This window comes from Rhea pennata, chromosome 1 (assembly GCF_028389875.1).
Source record: "Rhea pennata isolate bPtePen1 chromosome 1, bPtePen1.pri, whole genome shotgun sequence".
NCBI lineage: Eukaryota > Metazoa > Chordata > Aves > Rheiformes > Rheidae > Rhea > Rhea pennata.
The window spans coordinates 48,850,059-48,877,581 of record NC_084663.1 but is presented as its reverse complement, the minus strand read 5'-3'; the positions used below and the strand labels follow the sequence as shown (position 1 = coordinate 48,877,581).

General features: G+C 37.6%; 1 long non-coding RNA gene across 2 annotated transcripts in view; it reads right to left on the bottom strand.

The window, feature by feature from the left end:
• Positions 1-16,755: 16,755 nt before the first annotated feature.
• LOC134136409 (uncharacterized) overlaps positions 16,756-27,523 on the bottom strand; it is a 58,804-nt gene continuing 48,036 nt past the window's right edge. The window contains exons 3-4 of one of the 2 annotated variants that reach the window (XR_009957502.1): positions 26,499-26,776; positions 16,756-17,816 (exon numbers count right to left, since the gene is read on the bottom strand). This is a non-coding gene — a long non-coding RNA (uncharacterized LOC134136409). Of the gene's footprint in view, positions 17,817-25,915; positions 26,777-27,523 lie in introns of those variants that run through there. The other variant, XR_009957501.1, reaches the window with a different exon arrangement.

The following is a 27,523-nucleotide window of genomic DNA, read 5'->3' as shown; positions in this document are numbered from 1 at the left end:
GTGCGACCATCACTATGTGTCTGTACATATATATTGCTATAACACATTCCTATACTGGGAGGGCAATAAACTGTACTGGCGTAAGCACATTTATAGTGCTGAAACTATGTCCTTACCAGTCAAGCTATATTAATAAAAATTTCAGTGTGTAAGCACACAGGCAAATAAAACTTACAGAGTGAAAGTCTGGCAGGTTAATGAGCTTCTACAGCTAACTCTGTATATACCAATTATATACAGTTATAAACAATTGCAAAAGAAAATACTGTGGCTTAAACCACCTTTGTTGAAGTTTACCTGATTACTTCTCACCTACCACCTACTTCACCTCTATTTAGAATTTCTTATAATTTCCATCCTCCTGTTTAAAAAAAAAAAGTCTTTAACAACCACAATAACCTTTCAAGCATGAAAAACTCAACTACAGCGAACCTTATAGAACTTCTTGCTGGACATAAAAGTTAAAGTTGTATTATTTCAGTAAAAGGTACTTTTCATTCTGGCAGAAACCAGTTCAAGGTTTTGAAGATCTTTTCATGAACTAGTTATATATCAATCATACTATTGTGAAAAATTAACACTGAATAAAAAGAATTTGTGTGCATTTTTGATATATGTATGTATGTGTATATATATATATATATATATATAAAGACACAGAGAGAGATCAGTTGATTTTTTATATACATACATACATACATACATATATATACATACACACACACATACCAAATGAAGTATATAAACATAATCTGTTCAGTTCTAATCACAATATAGTTCATTGACTTTGGTAAACGTTATTTCCCTGCAATGGAAACACCTCTGCATGACTGATTAGGAGACAATATTGGATGCCACAGCCTTCTCTTTATTGTACTGCAGGTGCTGATGTGCTTAGAAGTGCTACACGTCCATGATTAAGTTCGCCCTCAGGAAATAAGGAAGTATTTGTTCTTCATTAGCATTTTTGCTATATGGGATCCCACAATCCAGTCTCAGTAACAAATGAGGCATTTTCACTCATCGCTGCAGATGCAGTGTATTTGTGAAATAGGCTTTTAAGAAATGTAAATTAAGGACAGGCTATGAAAAAAACATTGAGATGGCAAAAAAATCCCAAGCAAACTACTAAGAATGCTGTTCCTCTTTGGCAGAGTTTTCCTTTGGGAAATTTTATGATTCCGGGCTTGAAGTAACCGCTCTGACTGCACTTGGCTGGCAGCAACTCAGCATTGCTGCAGTCAAATACCTGCGAGTTTCTAGTAATCTGTACGAAACGAGCTGCTGCTTTCAGGCAGTTGCTGGAGGCCAGGTGTTCCCATCACATACTCACCCTAGTAGTCCTGCTAGTAAGGCAGAGAGGACAGTTTGCGATGGGATTAAAACTGACCAACTCCTTTAACCCTTAGGGTAATTTTCCAGGTCACCTTATGAGGCTGGTGAGGTGAATTTTTTATGGCAGAGCATCTCTTCAGACATTATACATTCAAGCTGAAAGGCTGTTAATCCATCCACTGTCATGAGCAACGTGTTTGTTTAATTATGTTCCCAGGCAAATAGAGATCGCAGCTGTCTGAGTCCTTTTTCTTTCCCCACTACCAAATATTTATTGATGATGGAAAGGCCTTTTAATGTGGTTAGGTAGGTTCTTCAAAGAATCATTTACTGTAAAAAAACAGCACGCTTCATCCTGGAGAGCATGTCACTCAGTACTAACTGAAAGACTGAGTGTGGAATCAAAAATGGCGGAAGTAAAAAAAATACAGTTCTGTGGGAAATTTGCATTGTTTTAGTAAATGCTTTATTTCTGATCAGAAATTTCTAGCAGACTATGAGACTCAGAAATAAATTCAGGATTATTGATGCATTTATTTTAGTAGGAAAAAGCAGTCTTTATTTATATAATATATAAAATATTGTGGTATATTTTATACAAGATAATATACTAATATGACTGAAAAATCTAAACCAAATTAGTTAGAAAATAAAATAAAGGATCTTTTTTGTTATCAGAACAGTTCCTTGCAAAGATTTACCCTAGAGTTTTTCACCAGTACTGATGTATTCACTCAAAATATTTCCATTTCAATTAAATTGCATTTTCTGATGGAATAAATTTTTCCTCATTTTTTTCATCACTTCTCTTCAGCACTTTGTTAAACCTGAAAGCACGTTGCTTAATCTTTTCTTTCTGCAGGGAAATACTCAAGTCCCAGACACATTTCATTTGGTTAATCTTAGAGATGTTTATAATATTTCTTAGCACATTCTATACACCCTTTGCCAAAAAGCTATTGAAAAGAGTATCTTTTTAAAAAGTCATTACCAAAGAATTTTTATGCAATGTAACCCTCCATTCAGTAACTTTAAACACTACATTTTCTGTTTGAATTTTATTCAAGTGCTTCTTTCCTTTCACACACATAATTTCTGAACTCCTTAAAAGACTTTGCAGAGTCAGAGACCAAGCTATTTCTTCCATAGCTCACTACAGATATATGTTATCAGGCAGAAATTTAACACTGAGCTGCTAAATGGTTCCTTTTTATCACACTCATGAAATACTGATAACATGCCCTGAAGAGGTTTAGACTTTGCTTCTATACAGATTTTTATTTTTCATGGAAGTTGTCATAAATTCTTTTTTGTTAATTTACTAACCTCCCAGATAATATACTAGATGTGCTTTTTTTTTTATATATATACATGCATAGCATTTTATTTCATTAGGCACAGTTCAGCAATCTCGTGGGTGTAGTACCATGACACACAGACAAGGGAGGAAAAGTCAGACGAAGAAGTTCTTGTCTAGTTCACTCCCCTCATCTGAGCCTCTCATTCCTGCCACCGCTTCATTGATCACCAATGGCCCAGCAGTAGCTGCGGCACGGCACTTGTGGAGGGCTCACCGGAAAAAAAGGGGTTATTTTGGGAAGGGTTCTTCTTTTAATCAGTTCTGTGACTTTCAGCATGGCCCCATAGACCATTCCTTCCACCCCTTCCGTAATGGGTGAGGGGCAGGAGTCAGTAACAAGGGGGAGCGGATGCTAGTAAAACTCTTAAGCCAGTTTGCTGCTGAAACTGGGCTGTTACTGAAGTACAGCTTCAGGCAACTTTATTAATATTATGGCAATTGATGGTTTTATAGAACAGAACTGTTAAGTCTGCTATTTCACTTTTAGCTTTGTGCTTGACCAGTATTCAGTAAAATGACACAAGACAGCCAGCTTTGAATCCTTTGCCCAGACCTGAATAAAATCAAACATTTAGCTCGTGCAAAATCAAATTGGTCCCGCTATCTTTTGGAATAAGTAGCATGGTCTAGTGAATAGGGAGAAATATAATGGAAAGAGATCAAGGTGACCAATGGAGTCATCAGAGCCCTCTCAAAGGCAACATGAGATTTCTAGGAATCTTCAAGAGGAGGATAGAGACATTACATTGGGCTCTGCTTCTTGCTCTGAAACAGAATTTAATTATGGTGGCTGCTGTGTCTTCATTTACAACATTTCCAAATAATTCCCTATGTGTTCTTAGCAATTTAAAGAGAGAATAAGCAAGTGGATACAAGTCCTCAGTGACCCCAGAGATCTGTCTAACACAGCTGAGGTGACTGGCTTTTTGCCATCTTCTGTGCTCATCCTGTCTCCAGGCTAAAATGCCTATGAAATGCCTGTCTGTCTTATTTTCCCAGTACAAGGTGACTCTGGGCTGGACCTCATTATAATGGATAAAAATGAATTAATCATTTGCCTGAAAGTTGGTGGTTGCTTAGGGACCAGGAATCATGTATTACACAAGAAGAAAGTAATAGCACCTTCAGAAGAGAAAGGAAAAAGGAAAAAAAAGACTAAAGAAAAAAAGGCTAGTGACTGACTGAAATCAGGTAAAATGAAAACAGAAATTAATAACAAATGATTAGCAAACTAAGTACATCAAACACTTTATATTTTGAGTTTGGAGCCTCCCTTTCCCCCCTCTCCCCAGTAAAAATCCTCCACATTAAGAAAAATTTATAAATAGTAAAATAGGAAAAAGAGTTTTGGATTCATTAGAACTCAAAACTTTAACATAACGAATTTCAATTTAGAACTCTCTAGTAAAAAAAAAAAAAAAAGAAGAAGAAGGAAGAAAAACAACAATAAAAAGTCCCCCCCCCAACATTTTCACAAAGCTAATTTTGTGACAAAATAGTCTGAAATGGCATGCCAGAACCTGTTTGCTTGTCAGTTCTGCTGCTATATAACTTACAAATATGCTATTAGCATTCTAGCACCTCATCCTAGCACTTACTTTCATAAAAAATCAGCCCTGCACACAAGATGTACACACATGTCTTTTTGTGACATAGCAACACTCATTTACAAACTGGAATTCATAGTAACCCAATAAAAATGAGGGCTGTAAATTAACGGGGCATTATGCAGTCTTTGCAGAGCTCCAGAGCCCTTGCATAAATATAAAAATAAATGAGGAAGAAATGTAAGTGAAAAGAAACAGCCTTTTCTTCAGATGCTCTGCATTCCTAATTGAAAATTTTGGCTAGCATTAGTTGGCCGGAATATGGAACACAGCATGAAAGGTCAATAAATGAGTCTACTCTTACTGGTGAAGTTGATGGACAGCAGCAGCTTTAGATTTATACGGTTTACGTGTTTACCCATTCCAAAGTACTTTCCAGCACTTTAGTGATGCAAGCCCCTCACAGTGACTGACAAGGATCTAACCAGTTCAGGTTCAAATTTAGGAAATATAGAGGGAAAATTGTTAGTATTTAATGTCTACCCTGTCACATAACTGGTAGCAAACCCATATTTGTAAAAGAAATAATGCTTAAGAGTAAATGCACATTTCATTCTCCAGCACTAATAGGCTGCACCAGGCATATTTCAGTGTCTTGGAAAATGCTGGTGGTGTGCGAGAAGAGAAAAATTAAAAAGAAGCCTTACAAAAGATACCTGAGTCATAGTGACACTCCATATTCATCCAGCGCTGTTTTATTTAACAATTCACAATAATTGTAATTTAGACTATTTTGCGCTTAGCCTCAGGGGAATTCTGTGCTGACTTCTACAATACAAAATGAATGTATTTACTTAGATGGTATGTCCTCCAGGGGAAAGGACTGTCTCTTATCATGTGCATTTACTGAGTCTGACACTGTAGGTTTTATCTTGGTGGTGTTGTAATACAAACAAGTAACATATTTTAAAGCCAGAGCTGTACTGTAATCACCCACTTTGATCTCCAAAACAAGATGACAGGGGTTCAGGAGAATCCAAGTCCTACTTCCATGGGAAGTGTAAGGAGTTTAAAGGCCACTTATATGACATACAAAGACATTTGCCACTGACAAGGAGAATATGAATCCTTTTGAGTTCATTCCAGAGCCTCAAGCCATTCACTAATAATAACAATAATGAATAATATCAAAAGCAAGTGAAATGTATTTGATTTCCTTTCATTTTATTGTTGTCAAAAACTGAGTAGTGCTTCTTTATGAAATCTGGTGGTTACATTGAATTACATTTGGAATAGTGTTTGAGTTAAAACTGTGCACCCAGAGGCCAACTGAGAGCCTGTATTCAGTTGGTCTGATAGTAAAATTAAATAAAGTACAACATGTGGATTTAAGAAGCCAAGGTCTTCTAGCAAGGCCAAAACCTTGCTCTACTTTATTGAGTAAGCTTTTTAGATAACCTTTTGTCTTCATTCTTCAGTACACGGCTTTGTTGTGTTTTATTTTATTACTTTCAGTATCTAAGTCCTGAAGGATTCATTATTTCGCGTTAGAAAGAAGCCCTGCAGTTACTATGAAAGTAGTAGTAAAATAGTGAAGGATTTTGAGCAGACGATGTGCACCCATTTTGTGGCTTTCATTGGAATTACTCTTCAGCCATCTGAAGAGTAAGAAATGGCTAAGACAAAACCAAAAACACTTATCAGAATCAGCGGTATGGTTATACAGTAGTACCCAGCAAATAACATGTCAAACTATGTTTTTCTGGTAACATGTCAAGTAATTTGGTTTGACTAAGAAGATGACACTGCTATCCTGCTTTCAAGTCCTGGTCCTCTTGAATGCCTTTTAACTGGCATTTTCTAGAAACTCGAAGCTTCTCATGCCCCTTCTGTTTACATGTGGTTAAGCTGGGCCATGAGGTTGCTACTGTCACCCAATGGCCTGCTGCAAATGGCAGGACTGTGGCCCCAAACATACATTGCTCCAGAGGGAAATAATCTTCATAATTCCTATGGAGTACTTGTTGGTTCTAAAAGAATTAAGTAGCCCACAATTATGTGTCTGTAAAGTCTTTTTCCTGACATATTTTTCAAGTTTATGCAAAATCATTTCACTAGACTCTCTAATCCTTAAGTGATATAAATCAATGCAGCTTCACTGATGTCAAGGGAGTGACTTGGACTTACAGTAGCTGAGATTCAGGCCTATACTCTTCATATAACAGAGATTATCTTTACATTTTCAAGTAACATGGTGTAATAGGAGCATGGATGTCAATCTAGAGAGTGAAAAAGAGACACAGAGGAACCAATGTCCGTGCTGTGTATTACAGGGGTTCTACTTAGGGCAGTTTTGTCTCATGGACTGAACATCCAGTAGCAGTTCGTGGGTGGAAGGGATGTGGCTGGAGTGTATTTTCCGATTTAGTTTCATTCAACAGGATTCTAGTTTGGGTACTCCAAGACCACACCACGATGGAGACTACACCATGGATACGTGAGATGACAGGGAAGTCTGTTTCAAAAGCACAAAATGTGACATATGTGATGTGAAACACAGCAGTAATGTAATCACTGGCTGCTCCTTACTGGGGCCACAGAGAAGTGTTTCTGGTTCAAACTCTGGCTACCTAGCTTAGATGCTTAAAGTTAGGTTGTGAGAATACTCCTAATGCCCTTAACAGGGATAAAGTCTCATTCTAGTGAATTTTATTTCACTGTGTTGAAGTTCTATTGTAAACAGAATTGATTGCCTTAAACAATTATTGAATTAATCAAACTAAGTTTAGATGCTTTTAAGCTTTAAGGCAACCAATGTATATATAATAAAGTATATAATAAAGGCAGACTGCTTTGCTAGCACTAGACCTCCAAACTGTGTGTTAGCATGTGCCAGCTAACATTTAATAGCATTATGCTTTCAATCCTAACCTAGACAAGTCAGTAAAGATATAGAAAAGGCCAGTCAGTGAAGAATGGCCCAGAATCATATTTCAATAAAGGGGAAGAAGTGTATGTATTTATAAAATCCTATTTATAAGGCACAAACCCCATCTTTTCTTAGACTGCAAAAGATAGAGTATTGATTTAATTTCTACTGTTCACAGCATCTTTCACTGTGGTGTTAAAAAAAAATCTAGAAAGCTTGTGCTTCAGCTGAACATACTTCATCCAGTAAGTCAGAGATATTTACTACTATCACACTCAGCTAATGCAGTAGATCTAAATCTCTCAGCTGTCCTAGCAAAGCTTAGCTTTATGATTCAGAAAACCAAATACACGGCTGAGAAAATGTATCATGGGCAAAAGCCTAAAATCGAAAACAGCATCTTGGGAACAAGAAAATCATTTTGCAGAAAAAGGAATATTCATTTAATGAATGTATTTAAATTTCTCAGGAAAAGTTGAAAGTATCAGTGCTTCTGAGCAATATTTGAACACACCTCAGAGTGACATAGAATATTATTTATTATTTCTATTGCAAGGCCACTGAAGCATTCCAGGAAGACTGGTAGACAATTTGTATGAGATACCAAGAAAAAAGAAAAGATAGCCCCTAGTCAGAAAGTTTGCAGCAGCTGAAGTATATACTCAGATGAGGAAAAAGAAAGTACGAGGAGCCCTTTTTTTTACATGAGGAACAGGAACACAAAGTACAATATCCGTATAGGTACACAGATGTCTGACAACAAAGAATTTTGTTTCAGTTGTGTCCACAGGCAGGAAACACTGGTAGTATATATATATTTTTTTAAAAAATATAGGCAGCTTCTTTTTTCTATTCCATCTTCTTTGCTAGTAGATATGAGACAAGTCTGGATTCTTTCCTTACTATAGGTAAAAAGATCAAGCAGCAGAATCATAGAATCAGTAAGGTTGGAAGGGACCTCTGGAGATCATCTAGTCCAACCTCCCTGCTCAGCAGGGTCATCTAGAGCATGTTAGACAGGGTTGCATCCAGGCGGGCCTTGAAGATCTCCAGAGAAGGAGACTCCACAACCTCTCTGGGCAACCTGTGCTAGTGCTCTGTCACTCTCACAGGGAAGAAATTCCCCCTCATGTTCAGGCGGAACTTCCTGTGCTTCCATTTCTGCCCATTGCCTCTTGTCCTGTCACATGGGACAACTGAAAAGAGTTTGTCCCCGTCCCCTTCACACCCCTCCTTCAGGTACTTGTACACATTGATGAGATCCCCCCTCAGTCTTCTCTTCCCCAGGCTAAGCAGGCCCAGCTCTCGCAGCCGTTCCTCATAGGGCAGGTGCTCCAGCCCTCGGATCACCTTTGTAGCCCTATGTTGGACTCTTTGCAGTAGCTCCATGTCTTTCTTGTAGTGGGGAGCACAGAACTGGACACAGTGCTCGAGATGAGGCCCAGATCTCGCTGCTGTTCCTTGTAGGGCAGATGCTCCAGCCCTCTGGAAAAAAAAATAGTGCCTGTGAGAGAGGGACTGAATACTTAGAGTATATCCACAACGTTGGGGTTTTTAAGTCTTTTAAAGGTCCTATCACAATGGGAGACTTAAATACCTTAGAAGCGGAGCTGCCTGAGGCTGTCACACTGAGGAGGGGGTTAGCTGAAGTCAGCTACTTAGCACCGAGCCTAAGCGATAAGTCTCGCCCTCTCTCTCACGTGCCCTCATCCATGTAGGCTCCACTGTGAACACTGGCAGCACTTGAAATTAAGCACCTGCTTTTCTTTTATTAATGTTAAAAAAAAAACGAGTAGACTCAAGCTCACTCATTCTTCTAGGGAAAAGCTGGTGTAGGAATGGCATATGCCTTTCTATATAACAAAATTCATTTGGGAAGTGTGGAGCACAGATGCAGAATTCCCTCTTCCCTAGGGGAATTCAAAATCACATTTCTCCTCTGCCTCAGGAAAGCTGTAGTCAGCAGGACAGATTGGGTGATGGGGGAGTAGAGGAGGAGACATGTATTTCTCCTTCCCTTTGAAGCCAGGTCACCGTGCTGCAAAATATTCAAGATTTCTATGAACAAAGAAAAAAGAGTATGCAGCTCACCAGTCTAGTGAATGGGCACTTGCCCAAGGGAAGAGGCCCTGGCTTCTGATCTCTACTTCAAGGAGTCTCTCAGTATTTGCCAAAGTAGATACCGTAACTGCAATTTGCAAGGATCTCAGTCCTGCTGTGTTTGTATTTAGCGCACTGAACATACCCTCTGGGTGAAACAGCAGAGGAAAAGCCATAACCAGGCATGAGGAAGGGCTGAGCCCTTCTGCCATTCAGAAGCCAGTACCAGAGCTGTGCATGAGCATTTATCTGTGCTTAGAGAGTTTCAAACTTCAAAAAAGGGAGGCCCAAACGAGCTCAGGCACATCCAAAATTAGGTAGCAGCTATGATGTTTATTTTCAAAGTTATGATTTAATTCTGCAGCAATTTCGTTTTAGGCACTAAAGCTGGTTATGAGATTTGGCCCTAAATGACTTGCGCAAGGTTGTAGAGAGGCCGTTTATAGGAAAGCTGGCTCTTCTCAGTCCCAGCCACAGCAGATAGTGACCTGTGATAAAAGAGCACTTTCTGCTCTCCATATCCCACTGTGACTACACTGACTTCTGCTTGCCTGCAAATAGTAAGTGGCTGGTATTTGGCAGTTCCATTACTGGCCTTGTCTCCCAGTACAGCAATGCAGCAGAAATTCAGGAATGAGAAAGAATGAGGCTAAGAGAAGTGGTGGATTAATGAAGAGGGAAGAAAGGTGACTCTGAGTAGTCCCTGATTGGCACAAGATTGAGATGAGGTTCACTGTAGGTTACATGATGCTGTGGCAGCCCCACTGCTGTGTGGTACCATCATCGAGCTCAGATGAAAAGTCAGATTTGTTTAGAGTGATGGGTGACAGCAGGAATTGTGTCCGACACAGTATATTCATCTTCTGTTTCTATAGGTCAGAAATCATCTTTGCCCAGCCTAATGTAGGCAGTAACACAGTAAACAGAATTTCTGTGAAATATGCCACTGTTTTATTAAGGAAGAAATTTGCCTTACAGATTATGCAAGCAACAAGACATTTCAAAATACCAGTAGAAGGATTATGAGAATGAATATTTAAGTGCAGCTTGTTCAGGCTTGTGCTCGTATTTGGTGCTGAAAAGAGCTTTAAGTGATGTCTGTGGGAAACTTCAAATAACAGCTTTAAGCATTTGCCTGACAATGAGCGTAGAGAAAATACCCTGGCATTATAAGATACTTTCAAAATAATCACATGATAATCATATATATTATAATAAGTAATATCACTTCTTCACTCAATAAAATTTAGTTCTATATTTCTAACACTTCAATCTAGACTCAAATCATAGGTAGTAAATACTATTTGCAATTATCACTTTTCATTGCTTTTCAGTTAGAAGTCTTTTTTTCAGCATTGCTGGAGTGAATAAAACAAAAATATATATGTGCTCAGGAAATTTAACTGTTCTGTCTGTCACTCATAGTGGAAAGAAAAAAAGCCAGAAAATTTATTGGAAGAAAAAAGCTAGTAATTCCAGTTCAAGCCAATAAAATCTTTTCTACATCTTAATCATGGGATTTGGCTTATTTAACTCTAGTACACAATGTGAGTGTGTACCTCAACACTAGTTACCTTAGATCTCTTTTCCAGTCAATAGAGAGAACTAAACACTTTTAGGGTACAAAACTCCAACCCATTTTATGTATCTACTTTATGAAGAGATGAATTTCACCCTGTAAATTCTTGTTTCTGTCCACTGCCCATACAAGCAGACATCTACCTTTAGTCTGATGAATCCTATTTTAATTGACTGACATAAACTATCCCCCACTGAATACAGGCAACAATTGGGGTTGATGTGTTTTATCTAGGGCATATTTTTTTTCCTGTCTTCCTATGAAGTGTTACATATGTGTTAGCTATGCGTGTGTTGTACTGAGGTTTTGAAATTCATTAAAATCTCTTGAGAGTGTGTGTTCTGCTAATACATTGGAGCTAAAGCATGAGAAATGGATGTAGGAAATATTCTTTCCTTGGGTCTGATTGGCAGGACTTTGGGACTGTGTTGCTTTTCTGCAGTATGGAAGTCTTCCTAGCCTCATTTGAACAGGTTTCCTGAGCAGCATACCAAAGCCTTTATACTTTAAACTGAAAACTACAAGACACACATCTAACACTTTGGAAAACTGAGAAGAAGGGGAACTCGGGACAGGGTACGCATGTAGCAGATGATGATGACTTTTAAGTGACCTGCTACCGCACTGTAGATTAGAAGTCAGGTAGGTAGGAAGCTAGTCCAAGATTAACAAGATATATAGGCTCAAAAGCCTTTGCTCACTCATTTTCTTCCCTAGACAGGGATTTCAATTGTCCACAAGGTCCAGATCTGTTAAGAAAATAACCTTATGTACAGGAGATAGCTGCACCTGAACTGTCTACAAGATCCACATGGTCCCACAGTCATAGTCATTGACCTGGCTATGTTTTTATTTTACCCATGTATTAGTTGGGTAAAAGAGAAAAGAGAAGGTATTTTGTAGTGACCTCAAGCACTGACACCATATTCCTCTCTAGGAAACTGCTGTAAACATGTTTTTGCATCTGGCTTACATGTCCTGAAGTTCTGGAAGGAAAACTGTGCTGTTGAAGTTTGAGACCTGAGAGCATCCCCCATTTACTCAGTGGTTTTCTCCTCTCTTGAGCAGTAATTGGAGAAGTGATAGGTGATGCATTAAATCTTGTTAATACTTTCGGTTGGTTTATCATTTCCTTTTTGACATTAAATCTTGTGTTTGCCATTTTTATACAAGTACATAAAATTGGCTTAAGGAACAAATTCAATTTGGCATCCAGTTTTTAACCAGTGTTGCTCATAAATCATACATGGTATGTATCAATTTTAAGAGGAAAAGGCAATGATGTCCAACGTTTATGAATTCCTCACAGCTCATAAATTCTCGGGCAACCTGGCTTGTAATAATATGGGTGTACGTTTACCACATTCATTTTTTTATAACTTTGACTAAATCTCAGACTTACCTTTAAGAGTTCATGAATTGTATCTGCTTATTCATTTTGTTAGAAATGTGGCATTATTAAGCCTCACTGATTTTTCCCTGTCTCTCATCTTTGATGACCATATTGCTGTGCATAGATGGAATAAAGGAGGAGGTTTATTTTCATGCACTAGCTGGTGAAGTTTGAATTTCAAAGCTACTGAACCTCTTTGTCTGCCACTGATTTCCAGTGGAGCTGTGGTATCAATTTGCATTTTTGTGCACCAGAGCTTTATTTCTCTCCTTTTGCTTTTTGATGTCATTTTTTTCTCACATTTGTCTCTTAGATAATTCTTAGAAAATGTTTAGGACTCTTAGAATTTTGAAGTTCTCTTCCCAGGAACCAAGCAGCATGGACATCTTATGGATGAGTACTGGAAGAAATGATGTTGTCTCACAGGAACCTATCCTTCATATGAGAGTTCCTATACTCCAGGGATGGATCAGCCCATAAGGGACTGAATGAGGCTGACCACGATTTATGAGATTGAACTGGTATTTTTGTTGTTTCTGGAGGAATGGGACATTTGTTCTATAGAAGCAGTGCTGATTTCAATCAATGCTAACAGAATGTTTGACCAGACTACTGCAATGCTTGTGTGAGGTTTAGTGCACATAAGAAAGGAAGAATTGTCAATAGTGATCAGTTTTGAAAAATCAAAATATTTTAACACAGTTGTATTCTAAGTCTTTTTTTGAGGGGGATCAATCAGAAACTTTCTCATGAAGACGTTTTAATGATGCTTTAATTTTAAAAAAATCACTTCAGATCATGAATTTTCTCTTTTGGTCAAATTTAAATTTTAGATTTCTGATTATATTAATGTGCTGCCTTAAGACATTTAAGACCTCACTTTTTCTTATTCACATGAAGTAATTATACTTTGTGGTTAGCAAAAAAGTTCAAAAATCACCTTTCCTTTTTAATGAGAAATTAATTTTTTCTGTTCCTCCGTGTTCTTAGAGCTCTTCCTATACAAACAGCACAGCAATCTTTTGCTTGGGTGTCACTTGGAACTAAAAGGTTTTGCAAAGGACAGTTGTATCTATTTAATTTAAACCTTGCATAACACAGCAGTAGTTTAGATTCATAGATTTCAAGGTGTGGGTCTTTCCTCAAAGTTCCTACATGTGCGTTTTGTGAAGCTTCACTTTAATTCATGACCTGAAGGGACCATGGTGTAGCAGTAGCCAGAGGGCAACATTCACACATGAGAAAGTTTGCACAAATGGTTTAACGAAGTGCTTCCATTTCCACTTCATATAGAAATGATTGTGTCCCCATTTTTTGACTTCTTGAATTCTGTAACCAGTGCATTTTTAGCTCTAATACACATCATATAGGTGGAGGTTGCACTTCCTGCTTCCAGGATGCTTCTTCAGTTGCCGTCTGGGACAATGACAATCTTTTACTGGCTTGCTGCACTTGTTCCTTCTAAACCAGCAATTCCGGAATTACAGTCCTGACGCATTGTCACTTCTTATTTGTGACTCTTAACGGAATGCAAGCCCAAGGGGAATCTGATTGCAAAAGTGAGGCTCAGAGCTGGAACAGAAATCAAGGCTTGCAAGGGAGGCAATATAACTGCAAATGGGGTTTTGATTCCATAAGCACCATTACCAGGTGTTTTTTTTTCCCCTGTTCCTACTTTGAAGACTCAGGAGCAGCTCCTATTTCAGCTAATTGTCTTTCAGAAGGATATTCTGAGAAATGAAACCAAGCCTATGATCAAGGGCACACAGATGCAGAGAATCAAAAGTCATTGTATCCTCACAGCTCAAATGTGAGATCAATTCCCCCACAGCATGGACTTGTCAAGTTTAGCTAAATACTCTTCCAGAAATTTACTGTTAAAATTCACTCTCACCAGGGAATCAAATCTTCTTAAAAGTAGTTCCTACGCAGACTGCTTTTGGCAGTACTTGGCTGTTTCACTGTGCCAACAACATTCTTTACAACCAAATATTGTCACCAGATAGGCTAGAATACATTTTCTTTGTGATTTCAAATCTAGTCTATAAACAATGCCAGTAGTCTGGGAAGATTCTGATCAATAATAAAGCATGGAGCAAGTTTATCTTGACAGACAATGAATTCTCTTTCACTTCTTAGACTTAATTTAATTTTATATATTTTGGGGACCCTTCACTAATGCTGTTCCTTTGGGACGATTTAAGAAGTAAGTGTCTTTGCCAACTCTAAGTGCAACGGGATATTCTCAACTGATGTGATGTGCTGGTGTTCAATTTAACATCATCCAGCAATATTAAGATTTGCAGTATGGCTTACATCCAATGTAGTAAACACATTCTCTTCCTCCAACTAGACTGCTCTTGCTTTATGGGTATTAGATCCACGGAGTAAATTCTCTAAAAACTACCTTAAAATATGTACTTTCATGCTTTTTGGGCATCAAAAATGTAAGTAATATGAAAGCAAGTTGGATGATGTAAATGTTAACTTATATCTGCATTTCCAAATTGCTGGTTTGATTTAGCTCAAAAACTGGGCAATAATTTAGAAGTCGGGTAAAGTTTCCCTTTAGAGTAAGATTCCTAATGTTTCTGACATGATAATGTAAAGAGAAAAAGAAAGATAGGAAAGATGGCAAGAAGTAGAGGATGTTTGTCTTAAAAAGAGAACCAAAATAATTTGATATTGTGAGGGCTTTAGGTTAAATTATACCTTGAATAGTTTTTCCTAAGGCAGGAACGATACTGGTAAAACAATGATTATTGAAAAGCTTATATCTTTAAACAAAATGTTGAGTTGAAGAGGTGCTATTTCCAGAGAGAAGTAAATATTTAAGAGGTCCATTAAACATAACAGCATGTCCTCCTGCTAAAGCTGGTTAGCTCTACAGTGCTTGAAAAAACCTGTCTTGCATGCTGTAAATTGATTATACGTTTGTTTATGCAGTAGATTGGCCAATGGAGGAGATGAACTTGCTTCATCCTGTAGTCTGAAGTTTACTGCATGGCAGATAGTCAGAAACAGGATCTTTCCAAACCCAAAGAGGGTGGGTGAATTCTGTTGTTAGGCTTATGCTCAGATAGTTATGTAGCACGAAGCTAGTTTTGCTTGTAAGTTTAGATGGTATTTAATTATTAAAATAAGAAAAGTGGCTATTTCATTACCACTGTGGCATGTCAGTTATTTCTTTTCTAATATGGAGAGTTTACAACTTTTGAGTTGGAAATGGTAGGCTTGATCTTTCACTCTACCATGTTGCTTATCTGATCAGATGCTCCCATTAACGCCAGTGCAGATACTGTGGGTGAAACTGATACAAGAGAGAGAGGAGCTGGTACCATAAATTACCCTATGGAAAGAACCAAACTGGACAGGTCTAAGGGATGTGTGAAGCAGCATCTGTCAGCAGTGGCAATGAAAATTCCTAAAAAGGAAACAGGGAATGAGGAAAGGCAGGACAAGAGACAAAATTCTTGAGTCTAAGACAGGCTGAACAATGTTAAGAGCCAGCCCAGTGGCTGGGGAGAGCCACAGTACCTCAGGTGCTGTAACTTGAAATGACATGAGAAGTCCTGTTAGGGAGACAGAATGGCAGGGGAGTGAATACTGAAGCAATGAGTCTATGATCATACGATCATTCTTTTTTGGGGACAAAGACTGGGCCAGTTCCTCCAGAAATTATTCCTGATAAAACTCCCCTGATAAGAGAACGAAGCCTGACAAATGCCTGAACACGCAGCTGCAACAAGCGACGGGAACTTTAAACAGAGCAAGAGAAATAAGAGACGAAGCTTGATCTTTAAAATGTATCATATGCTCTCTTCTCCTGTGCAGTTTAGCTAGGTTTAGGAATTTAGGAAATCAGGAAATCTGGTGTACAAATGTCTACTTTTGTTTTGCCACTACTTACTCATTCTTTTAAACAGCACTTACAGTGAAAAAAGCCTGTTTGACTACTTAAGTTTTAAAGTTATCACCACATGATTCTTCATCTCTTTTGTGATTATAATTGATGGTCCAGAATAGAGATTTTCTATTTAATGCACCGTATAGGGCTCTAGTAGATAACTACAAGACAGAAAGTGGAAGATACACTAGTGGAATGTGTATTAGCAAGGATACGTGAGAGACCTCTTAGAGAAGCTTCCTTCAGTAGTAATACGAGGTTTACAGGGAGAAGAGTGACTGCACTAATGAGCCTCAAGTAGAGATTAGGACAGTGTGAACAACCTCTAATCTTTTTTCATTGCAAGTCACATGAAATATAGTATTTTTCTGAAAAACTTGGCTTGAGTGCTGGATGACTGTGATAAATTTCAGTTTCCTTTCTCATTTTCTTCTAAATAAGCTTTTCAACTGCCTCTGTGTTTTGGAGTAAATGTGGCTACTTAAAATCACAGGGCTGGAAAAACAGAAGACAAAGTGTATTGTTTTTTGAATGTCTTTATTTTTAAACAATTCAGTGATTTTGAAAAGCAAAGGCTGACAGTATAACCTGTGATTTTAGCTGGAAAACCAAGTAATTCTGACAGCTTTGGAAAATTTTCTCTTCAAACTTTACCAGTTTTAAAACCTTTCATGTATTTAATTTAGATAATGTCAATTTACTGTAGATATTTTGGCATTTTTTCTTGGTATATACGCACATATTAATGTGTTCGTTTTTGTTAAAAATATTTCTCTATTCCTATTTTCTCCTTTGCTCTTTAGGAAGCTTGCCTATCCAGTCCTTGTCTGTATACATACATGGTACATATTCAGTCAAAACAAATACATGAAACAAGAAAATAAAGTATCCAAGACTCTACTGAGTAAAACTGCTCATCCTTGCCTTTGCTACTAACATAACAGCAAAAGCTATCAAATCAGAACATTTCTTTTATCTGTGAGTATAGTCTGTATCTGATCTTTGTTCTTTCCTGAAAGGGTTTGGTTTAAATAATCCCACTAGTACAAAGTCTCACATTCCCCATTTTCTATTTTAGTTCTCCTTTCAAGGGAATTATTGCAATTTTAACCTGCTTCTTGCTCTCTCTGCTAGTACAAAGCTGTGTGATTACAGGGGAAGGGTGATGAAGCACATCGGCTCTGTCTCTTAATCTTCTTATAAACCCTAACAGATTTTAAAGATGAAATTTGGCAAACATTAATTGTATGTGCGGAATTCATGCTGGGAAAATCTCCTTCAGAAAAGAAAAGCCAAAAATAAAATAAAAATAGACAAGTAAAAAGCTGAGTGCACAGCCGGACTGTTATGTAAGATGTTTATTTCCATCAGATCTAGCCCAGTGTAAGCACTGCAGAAAATAGGGCAAAGCTGCAGAGCACTGACATCACAGCACTGTCCCAAAGGTCAGAGAAAACATTGGCACAGCGAGAAATACTATTTTACAGCACTGGTAATTTTGTTCTGTATTTAATACCTTTCTTCCCCTACATAGTGGACTTCAGCCTGACAGTGGATAAGCAAGCCTGAAGTGTTGTTTTAAAACTTTCAAAGAAACATGTTTGTGACAGCACGCGGCAGCACAGAAATCTAGCTGGGAGAGCTGCTCGACATTTTGATGATGAAACTGGAAAACAGAAAAAAAAATCAAGAAAAGGTTTATTAGAAAGTGAAAAGTCATATTTTGCTGAAGTTTCATTTGGAGATTTTGTTTTAAACCAAACAATTAAAATATTTTATATATACCATATCCGAATAAAGCTACTGATTTCTTTAAAAAGTTAACTTTATTTTTTTCTTCAATCAGATCAAAACCAAAATCATATATTATTTTAGATGACATGAAACTGTATTTTTTTTCTATCAAATAAATTTAGGATTAGAAACATTTCTCCATCTCTCACTGTATTATTGTCAGGCCTAGAATGGCACTCATGCACCATTGCTGTTCTGTTCTGTCCTTGAGGGATTTATAGTTTAACCAGGTGTTTAAGTATGTTCATGTGGATAGCCTCTTCTATTGATACGCATAAAGTGAGACATATGACCAAATTTATAATACATTCTACACAAAGCAGGCATTTTTAATCCATCTTTATTTTAAATTTCATGCCTCCTTATATTTGTGGATATATACTGAATGAAACAGGGCAATATCTATTCATAAAAAGATTTTAGACTGTAAATATGATTGACTCAGTATAATAATAATTTTATCTCTTCTTTTACATACTTGTTAATGCTCATTTTTTAATTGATTTTGTTTTTCTTGTATGCCGCATGTAATCAAAAAATTAACAAAAGCATTTTATGTTACCATATGAAGGTATTTCTCTTTGAGTGTAGGAAAAGATACTGTTAGAAGAATTCTACCATAGTTCACAAATTCACATAGATATAGCCTTTCCTTTAAAGATTAACCATATCCCTATCAATCCACTTTTTCAGTCTCAATAAGGCCCCCATAGTACTACTACAGGACAAACAATGACAGAGTCTTAGGTGCTTGGGAAATGAGGACATGAGGGATTGCTTTGCTATCACTATTGGACTTTACTGTCTTAGTTAATTTGTGTTTTATTCCCTGGTCTGTGTGAATTAAGTCACTGCAAGAACAGAAAGAATTTTGTGTTCTGGTGAACAACTTGTCCCCGATTGGCTGGATGCTCAAAGACACCAGTGACTTGATAGCTCAGGGAAGTCAGGAAAGGTGCATGAAGCTTTCAGATTCGCTATGCAGGCAAAGCCTCCTTCTGCAGGTCTGCCAAAGACAGGTAGCCTGTGGCAGGGGCACAGGGTCCTCTTGTCTATGCAAGGGGAAGAGATTGCAACAAGGCTGAAGATTCATCGGACCAAGTGTAGACACCTACCGTGCTGTTGCCATATGAGCTATTCACCAAGATTCCCAGCAAGAAATAGGTATTAGAGGGAAATTTTTCTCATCTTAAAACATACGTCCAAAACCACATCTGATGAATAATGCCATAAAAGGTCTACTTCTCTCATGTTGAATGACATCTACAATGTAGATGTCTGAAATCAGCTGAAATGAATCTCACCCTTTATCTCCTTTTGTATCTCTATCCCGTCTGGTACAAGAAGTCAACCCAGCTTCTCGCACACAAAGTTCTTTCGAGTACTAAGCCTACATAGCTTTGTGTGGACTTGTATGGTGCCTGTCACAACAGAGACCACTTTAAGTTACCTTTGAAAAAGGCTCTCTTCATATGGTGCAACCTCTAACTCCTCAAGAATATGGGTATTTTCCAGTGACAGAACAGATGTTTGTTATCCAGCTCTAAAGTATCAGGTCCAAAGTAGAAATATCAAAATGTTGACATTTCTACAGGGATTTCTGTGATTAACATGAATTTGGGGGCCAAACAACCCTAGAGCTCTTACCAGTGTAGACTTTAATTTATGATAGTAAAAATTTTAGCTGAGGAAGTACTTTAAGCTTTCCTCTGGGGAGCACGTATTACTATTGCTTGCTTATTAGCTTATGGACACTTATAAATAGAAAATGAACCCACAGACCCCTACAGGGTTAATGCTACAGGTTTATGCTGCCTGCACAAACTAGAGGACTAGTTTATAGTTTATGCTGCCTGCACAAACTAGAGGACTAATTTATATTCCAGTCAGAACATTATGATCTATACTCAATTTTTGCAATGATTTTGTAACTTCTGCAGAACATTTGATGGAACTGAGTAATGGAACAGCTCCTTCAGCTATGGATAACAATGCTCAAATATTTATCTCATTCCCAAGAAAATATTTAACCAAGAACTCCTAATTAATCATGCCCTTGCTTGTTTACATTGTGTGAGCTAATGTCCAGTGCTAATGACTGACTTGAAGACAGCAGAGGACAGGTTTGCAGCCTCAGAACTGTTCAAATAGTTTGGTCTTCTCTTTTGCTCCTTTCTCCTTCATTATAGGCTAAATACTTTGCTCCACAAATGTTCAACCTTTGAATGTCATGAAAACCATCTATTGATTTACTTTCATTTGCTTAAGCTCTGCCCCTTGGCTAACTTCCAGTGGGATTTATTTGATCAGGGTATAAATAGGAATTATAATAAGCATTCAAACAAAATCAAAGTTTGTCGTAACTATTCTACCATTCATAGCTGATAGCCAGAGGAACATTTATCAAAATTTGAAGCATGTGCATATAAAAAACAGACAGTCTTGATTAAATCAAAACTGAATCAAACACATGGCAATTCAAATTAGCCAACACCTATTTTTCTCTTTTTCTTCCAGTGAGTGAATGACATTCACCATAGAAAGAGTTTTAGATGATAATAAACTTTGTTCTGTTGCCCCTTCACACTTTATAGTTGGATATTTTTAATATCTTGATCTTGTCTCTATATTAAACCTCAGTGGCTGTCCCCACTCTTTGTATAGATAGTTGGTTTATTAAGGCTCATTCTATGCTGAATAAGCACAAGCACATACTACTTTGTTGGTATGCACAAAGTATGCATTCGGAGAAAAAAGCTTTATAACGAAACAGCTGTGTGCATCTTCCTGGCACTGGTGGAATAGCCAATGTCTTCATACTAGATTTTCAAAAGGGTGTTCCTGATAATTGCTTTTTCCTTTTGATTTCCCTCAGTTTTTATTTTGCTGACCAAAGAAAATAACTTTCCTGAACAATACAAGTATACTTTAAAGGCTGTATATATTGAAAGGCTGTACACCTTTATGCTTGTCCTTTCAACTTCTATGTGAGCGACAGTGAAAGCAATGCTTGATAGAATTGTTAAAAGGTTTCATTCTGTTATCTAGTGCTCCTTTTTCATCCTCCCCAACCTCTGCACAGTGTCAAGATTAATGTTTCAGGTTACAGAAAGCTCAGTATTCAGAGCTTGCAGATGGCAGCTATAGATGAGATTTCCCAATATTGATTCCCTCTCTCTCCATTTCTTTTCTTTCTATGTCTGAATCATATCTGTCTGAATTATGAGCCAGCACACATTTCTTGTTCCTGTGGATTTTATTAGAATCACACAGCACTAGGATTCCTGTTATCCATTAGCAGCAGACTGACTCCTGCTCTGTTAACCAGACCTTTTTTTTTTTATGCCAGAGACACTTCCATTCACAAATACTGATGTGGAGACACAGAAACTCCTGCACTGTAGGAGAAATTTTGCTGCTATTGTCTGAATGCATGTTAGTAAGGAGATTGAAACTTCTGTTTTTGTCTGCTGCCCAACAAAGTTGATATAAACATAACTGAGCCTCTTTTGAGAGGAGGCATGTGTGGGTTGGGAAAGGCTGAGTGACCCTAAAGTCTCCTTCAGGCCTTTGCTCCTGTGATAGATTAGAAAGGAAAACCAAGAGCTCCATGATTACTGATAAAAATGTAGCTGTGTTGATTTTAAAAATGCCACACTGGGGGAAACTGGATACAACTTGGGGCCTGATCCAGAAAAAGACTTACTCATGTCAACATTCAATTTCACTTTAAGGTGCCTTGTTGTCAGTCTAGATTTCACTAATGATGCATGGGAAGGCAACTGTCCAAGAATTCTCATGGTAGGAATGCACACTGCAGTGTGCTGTATAAATTCACAGTAGCATATTTTGTTATTTACTAGAGCAAATTTTTGTATTACAGAGTTATTTTAAAGGGGCCATCCACAGAGTGCAAACATTTAAAGACAGAAACGAATGAATACAGAACTCTAATTTCATAAAGCCTGAAAAAAAGGTGCATCAGAGAGTCAGTAATATAGTATTTTAACGAGTGACCGAATTCCTATACATAGCTCATTTATTTCTCTTTCTGAGAAAAAATCAGCAGTGAAGTCAAAGGTCCAGATTCATGCAGTGAAGTGAAACGCCAGCCTTTAAATGCCAGTCACCTGATTCTCCTTATTTGTCAATGGAGAAAGATCGTATGTAAAAGAAGTGAATGCAAACTCACACATGCTAAATGACCTTCCAGAATTGCCTATATTCCTCCACTGTTAATTTAGGGAACACACAAGAGGCAACAGTCATCAGTCACAAGAAAGGAAGTTCCAGTGGAATCAAGGAAAAAAACCCTCTTCACAATAAGAGTGATTAAGCACTTGAACAGTTGCTCAGAGAGAGACTATGGATGAGGCCATAGGCAACTTAACCTATATCTTTGAAGCTGACACTACTTTGAGCATATGACTGGACTAGAGGTTGGACTAGATGATCTCCAATTTAAATCCAACCTTAATCTTTCTATGACAATATATGCTCTTAGTTGGGTACTTTGGTTGTTTGAACATTGGAGACCTGAATCCAGACCATACTGAAAGAAAACATGAGAGTTATACGTATCTAGAACAAGAAAAAGAAATTATCAAAAGAGGCTCATCAACATCCACACCTACACTCAAAGCCAAGAGAAGGATGGAACTTGGTGCTGATGCAGAGAAACAATGGGGCCAAGAGTCTTCTGGAAGAACCATTTATGAAGGATCAGAAGCAGGAAAACTGATCTACAGAGGGAAAAAATGTTAAAATTTCATACAAAAAACAAACAAACAAACAACAAAAAAAAACATTCCTATACAGAGGTCTGGAAATGTAAATAAAATACTAACAGAAATTATTTTTTCCCAGTTAAGAAGATAGAGCTCCTATTTTTAAAATCTCCAGGAATAGTACGGGATTTTTGTTCTTTTAGAATTAAAAATTACCATCACAAGATCAGCATATTAAAATAATTGCACTGTCAGTTGCCTGTTTGCATCCTGAGAATCATACTGAGTAGTGTAGATGCATTTCTGCCATGGATTCAAGTCAAAACTCTTGAAATGACATGACAAAAAGTTAAAAGACAAACTTTTTGTTGCGTGTTTTTGCTTGACATCTTCTGGAGCATATTACAATCCCCATCTGAAGACACTCCAGGGCTGGTTTGGGGTGGGAACCAAATGGGTAGCTACTGCATACCCGGCTCTCATATCAGCGGGGAGTCAGAGACACTATAAAGGCAGATAAAGGCCCCCAACTGGGATGTCCATCCAGGTGTGGGGACCAACATAATCTAGATAAAAATTGAGCTGTTCATTTCCCTTGACTTCATTTCTCATCCCATTTTTTCCTCTTTAGTATTGACTCTGAACTGAACAACACTGGTGAATTCTTACAGACTTCCTCAAAGATGAGTCACGAGAACTGGTAAATGCATTCTTGAACACACTAGTAAGCTGTTTTCCCTTTTCTTTTGTTACTACACTGACTGAAATGTTACCGTGATGTAATTTTCATATGTTAGCATTGTGTTGTCCTACATTACTCTCCAAGAAAATTCTATTTACTACCTTACTTCAAATGGTTAAAGGCATACGATTTATATTAAAATATTTGGAAAATTTGTACCAGTGGTGGTAAAATCCACATGACCTCTGATAAAATACACAGACCCTTTCAAGACCAAGTTAGATTAACCTAGCTATATAAATTCAGTAGAAAGGATATTTTCATGCTAATTATAGATACTGCATATGCTCTGCTCATAAAAATATGTCCATATATGTGAGCACATATGCATCTTCTCTTCATGAGAGGGGAGGGCAGTTGATATGGTGTAGCTTGAATTAGCAGGGGGTTTATCACCACTGACAAACTGCTGAAGTTAGGCTAGATAAGTAAATGATGAGTTGGACTGGCTGAATTCCCAGGCTCAAAGTGTTGTGATCAGCAGCACTAAGTTCAGCTGGAGGTCAGTCATTAGTGATGTACCTCAAGGGTCAATATTCGTGCCAGTATCCTCATTAATGACATAGGCAATGGGACTGAGTACACCCTCAGTAAGCTTGCAAATGCAAAACTGATGGGAGTGGTTGACGTACCAGATGGTTGTGCTGGCATTCAGAGAGACCTTGACAAGCTAAAGAAATGAGTAAACAGAAATCTCTTGAAGTTCAACAAAGGGAAATGCAAAGTCCTGCACCTGGGGAGGAAAAAACCCATGCACCAGTAGAGATGTGTGTGGGTCAACTGAGAAGCAGCTCTGCCTAGAAGGCCTTGGGGATCCAGATGGACAAGCTGACCATGAGCCAGCAATGCACCCCCTACCATAGGCAAAGAGGGCCAACAGCATCCTGGGCTGCATCAGGAAGAGCATTGCCAGCAAGCTGAGGGAGGTGATCCTTCACCTCAGCTCAGCACTGATGCGTGAGGCCATAGCTGGACTGCTGTGTCCAGTTCTCAGCTTCCCCGTACATCAGAGATATAGATATAATGGAGCGAGTCCAGTACAGTGCCACAAAGATAACCAAGGAATTGCAGTATCTGACAAACAGCGAGAGGCTGAGAGAGCTGAGACTGATCAGCCTGGAGAAGACAAAGTTCAGCGGGATCTTATCAACGTGTATAAGTATCTGATGGGAGGATATAAAGAAGGTGAATACAGTCTTTCTCAGGGGTGCCCAGTGAGAGGACAAAAGGCAGTGAGCCCAAACTGAAATACAGAAAATTCAACTTAAATGCAAGAAGAGAGCTTTTTCACTGTGAGAGTCGTCAAACACCAGAACAGGCTGCCCTGATAAGTTATCGACTATCTATCGTTGGACTAGACATATCCCCTGTCTATCCCTGACTAGACATAGTCCTGAGCAATCTGCTGTAGTTGACTCTGCTCTGGTCAGAACGGTTGGACAGCTGATCTCCAAATGTCCTTTCCAACCTTTCCTTACCTCTCTGTGATTCTGTGCTATTTCACAAATATTCAAGAATAGTGGTTGCCTTAATTGTAACTCAAGTACTATGGTAAAGAAATTATAAATCTCATGTAAAGTAGCTACTCTGAATAATTAGGAAGATCATTGTTTAAGTAATTTCAGTGAGTTCTGTATACTCATTAAATATTTTTATCCACCTGAATTTCACAACAGACTTGTGCAACAGACTAACAGTTCTTAAAAACAGTGTAAGCCCTAAAATGAAAGGTAATGCAAGCAGATAAAAAAACTTGATAACAAGTCAATCAAGGGATTAAATGCAGAAACTTATTTAACTGCAATTGTATTACATACTGACATCTATTTTGAAATAATAGAGGCTAAGAATATATAAAAATAAGAAGGAAATTTATGAGCTGAAGCAACCATTCTTTAGAGGAAAGTCTGAGGGAATATAGAAAATGTTCACCTTTCAAAAGTTTTTGCACCAGCCTATGCAATTTAATGGGGAATTATATCACTTCTATAGATTTCTGTGGGGTGCTTTAAAAGACTGAGACTAAGGTTATCACTCTATTATATTTGAAAGCCTTTTAGCCTAATTTTCATAGACCTGCATTACTTTTCTATAAAAGGCTCAATTTCCTCCCTTCTGAAATCTATTGTTCTGATCCAAACTATTCTGAACATTCATTTATTTTACTGTTACTATTTTCTGCTTTCGTAAAAATACAAATTTCCCAGTAATGATACACTCAATTCAGGGTTGTTGTGCCTAGTTATTAGAGCATGCATTGTACTTGCCATAGTCTTTTAGACCTCACAGAATAAACAAATGCTTTCAGCTTTTGTGATAAAGATAAAATGCATACATTACTGTCTGTGTTTTTTATACCCACTACATGCAGCTGCAGCTCTTTCCTTTTTTCTTACCTTCCAATATTATCTCTGAGCCATAACAGCTAAAAACACTATTTAAATTCTAGAATAGTTTAACCTTCTAACACAAGGTGGCTATGAAAAATACAAGATAGAAAAGTTTATTTATTTTTTTTAATGTGTGTTTGGCTTAAATTTCTTTCACAAGTAAAATAAAATAAAATTAAATAAACAAAAACATTGCTCTACCAGTTTTTCTGAAAGAGTCCTAAACACTTTTGACAATCAGATATTTGACAATAAGACAGAGATCTAATTATCTCATCAGTGGAATTATATGGAAAGTGTATGATAGTCAGTCTCATTTCTGCATGTTTTACATCAACCAGGAAGTGAAAACGATTGTATCTCAGGCCTACCTGACGTATTTTTTATGTCTATATTAAAATGAGATGAATCATTCCCTAAAATGTCTGGCTATACAAGGAGCGTAGGCTTAACTTAGACGTAGAAGTCTTTCTTGTAGACATCAGTATGTAGTCAGATGAACATCACTCACTGTAATTGTCTCTCTGTCCTTTGTGCACACGTGGTTAGTGAAAAATATTCCCATTTTGAAACCTAACCCATCATGACCAAAACAGCAGTGCCACATTTTCTTCATGTCTTTTTTTTTTAATCCTAACTATCCTGCATTAGAACAAAATTGCTCAGAAAAGGGCCTTATATTCCTGAAATACCACCTGTTGTGTAAAATTCTTCTGACAAGCTTCTTCTGACACACTTCTTCTGACACAGAGTGCAGAATTCCTATGTGCTAGTCAAGCAAATCATTTTAAGGGAGCTTCAGTTCTTCAGTATGCACCTGTGCTTGGTAGGGGAGAGCATTTTAGTGCTGTTGTACGTGCTGTGGTTGAGCTTGTCTGTGCTTTCTTTGTTGAAGAGTTCTCATATTAATGAAGTGTGTCTTCTAGTAAAGGTAGAATAGTTCTTCCCCTCCATAGGCACGACATAAGATTTTCTGTAAGAGAAACAGTGAAAAAAAGGTAACGTGTGTTTTTATGGTTGATAATTTTTTTTTCTCAACAATTTTGAAACTCACACGAATCCAGTGATTTTATTCACGGTTTATTTTTACAGAAAAACAGGTATGTCACTAATCATAAAATATACAGTGTATGTTATTCAGAAAAAGTCCAGATGGTTCTTCACTGGTGAACATTTTGTTTCTTTTCTGAATTCCTCTCTTTGATGTTTCCTATCATTTCCTCAGCTAAGTGTAAGAATTTGATATCCAGCTCTTTTTCCTTTGTATTAGACAAAGTTCTACTGCCTGCTAAAACTCACAGCGTTATGGTAAAGAGGGAGACTATATGACACTTCACGAGATGCTAGAAGGTTTTCTTCTATAAAAATGTATTTGTTCAATGAGGCTTCTGTTGCATTTTATCAGGGTGTCATTTACTTGCACATATTTTGCTTCTAAAAGTTTGCAAAGGGCAAACTGGGTAATGTGATTAAGTGGCTGAACACAGTAAAGGTTCCAAAAACTAGGTCATTATTCAGATTAATGGCTGGATTAAAAGGATTTGGAAGAGTGGTAGGATTTTGATTTGCATATTACTCCAAAGACCTTTGACTTATGTAAAGCCTCCTCTCAAAGACTATCAAGCTAAAGTATTACATCAAGCAATTTACTTGTTGCAAATTAGTCTTGCGTGCTGTTTGACCTTGTGCATATTACCCATATTCCTACACTGGAATTATT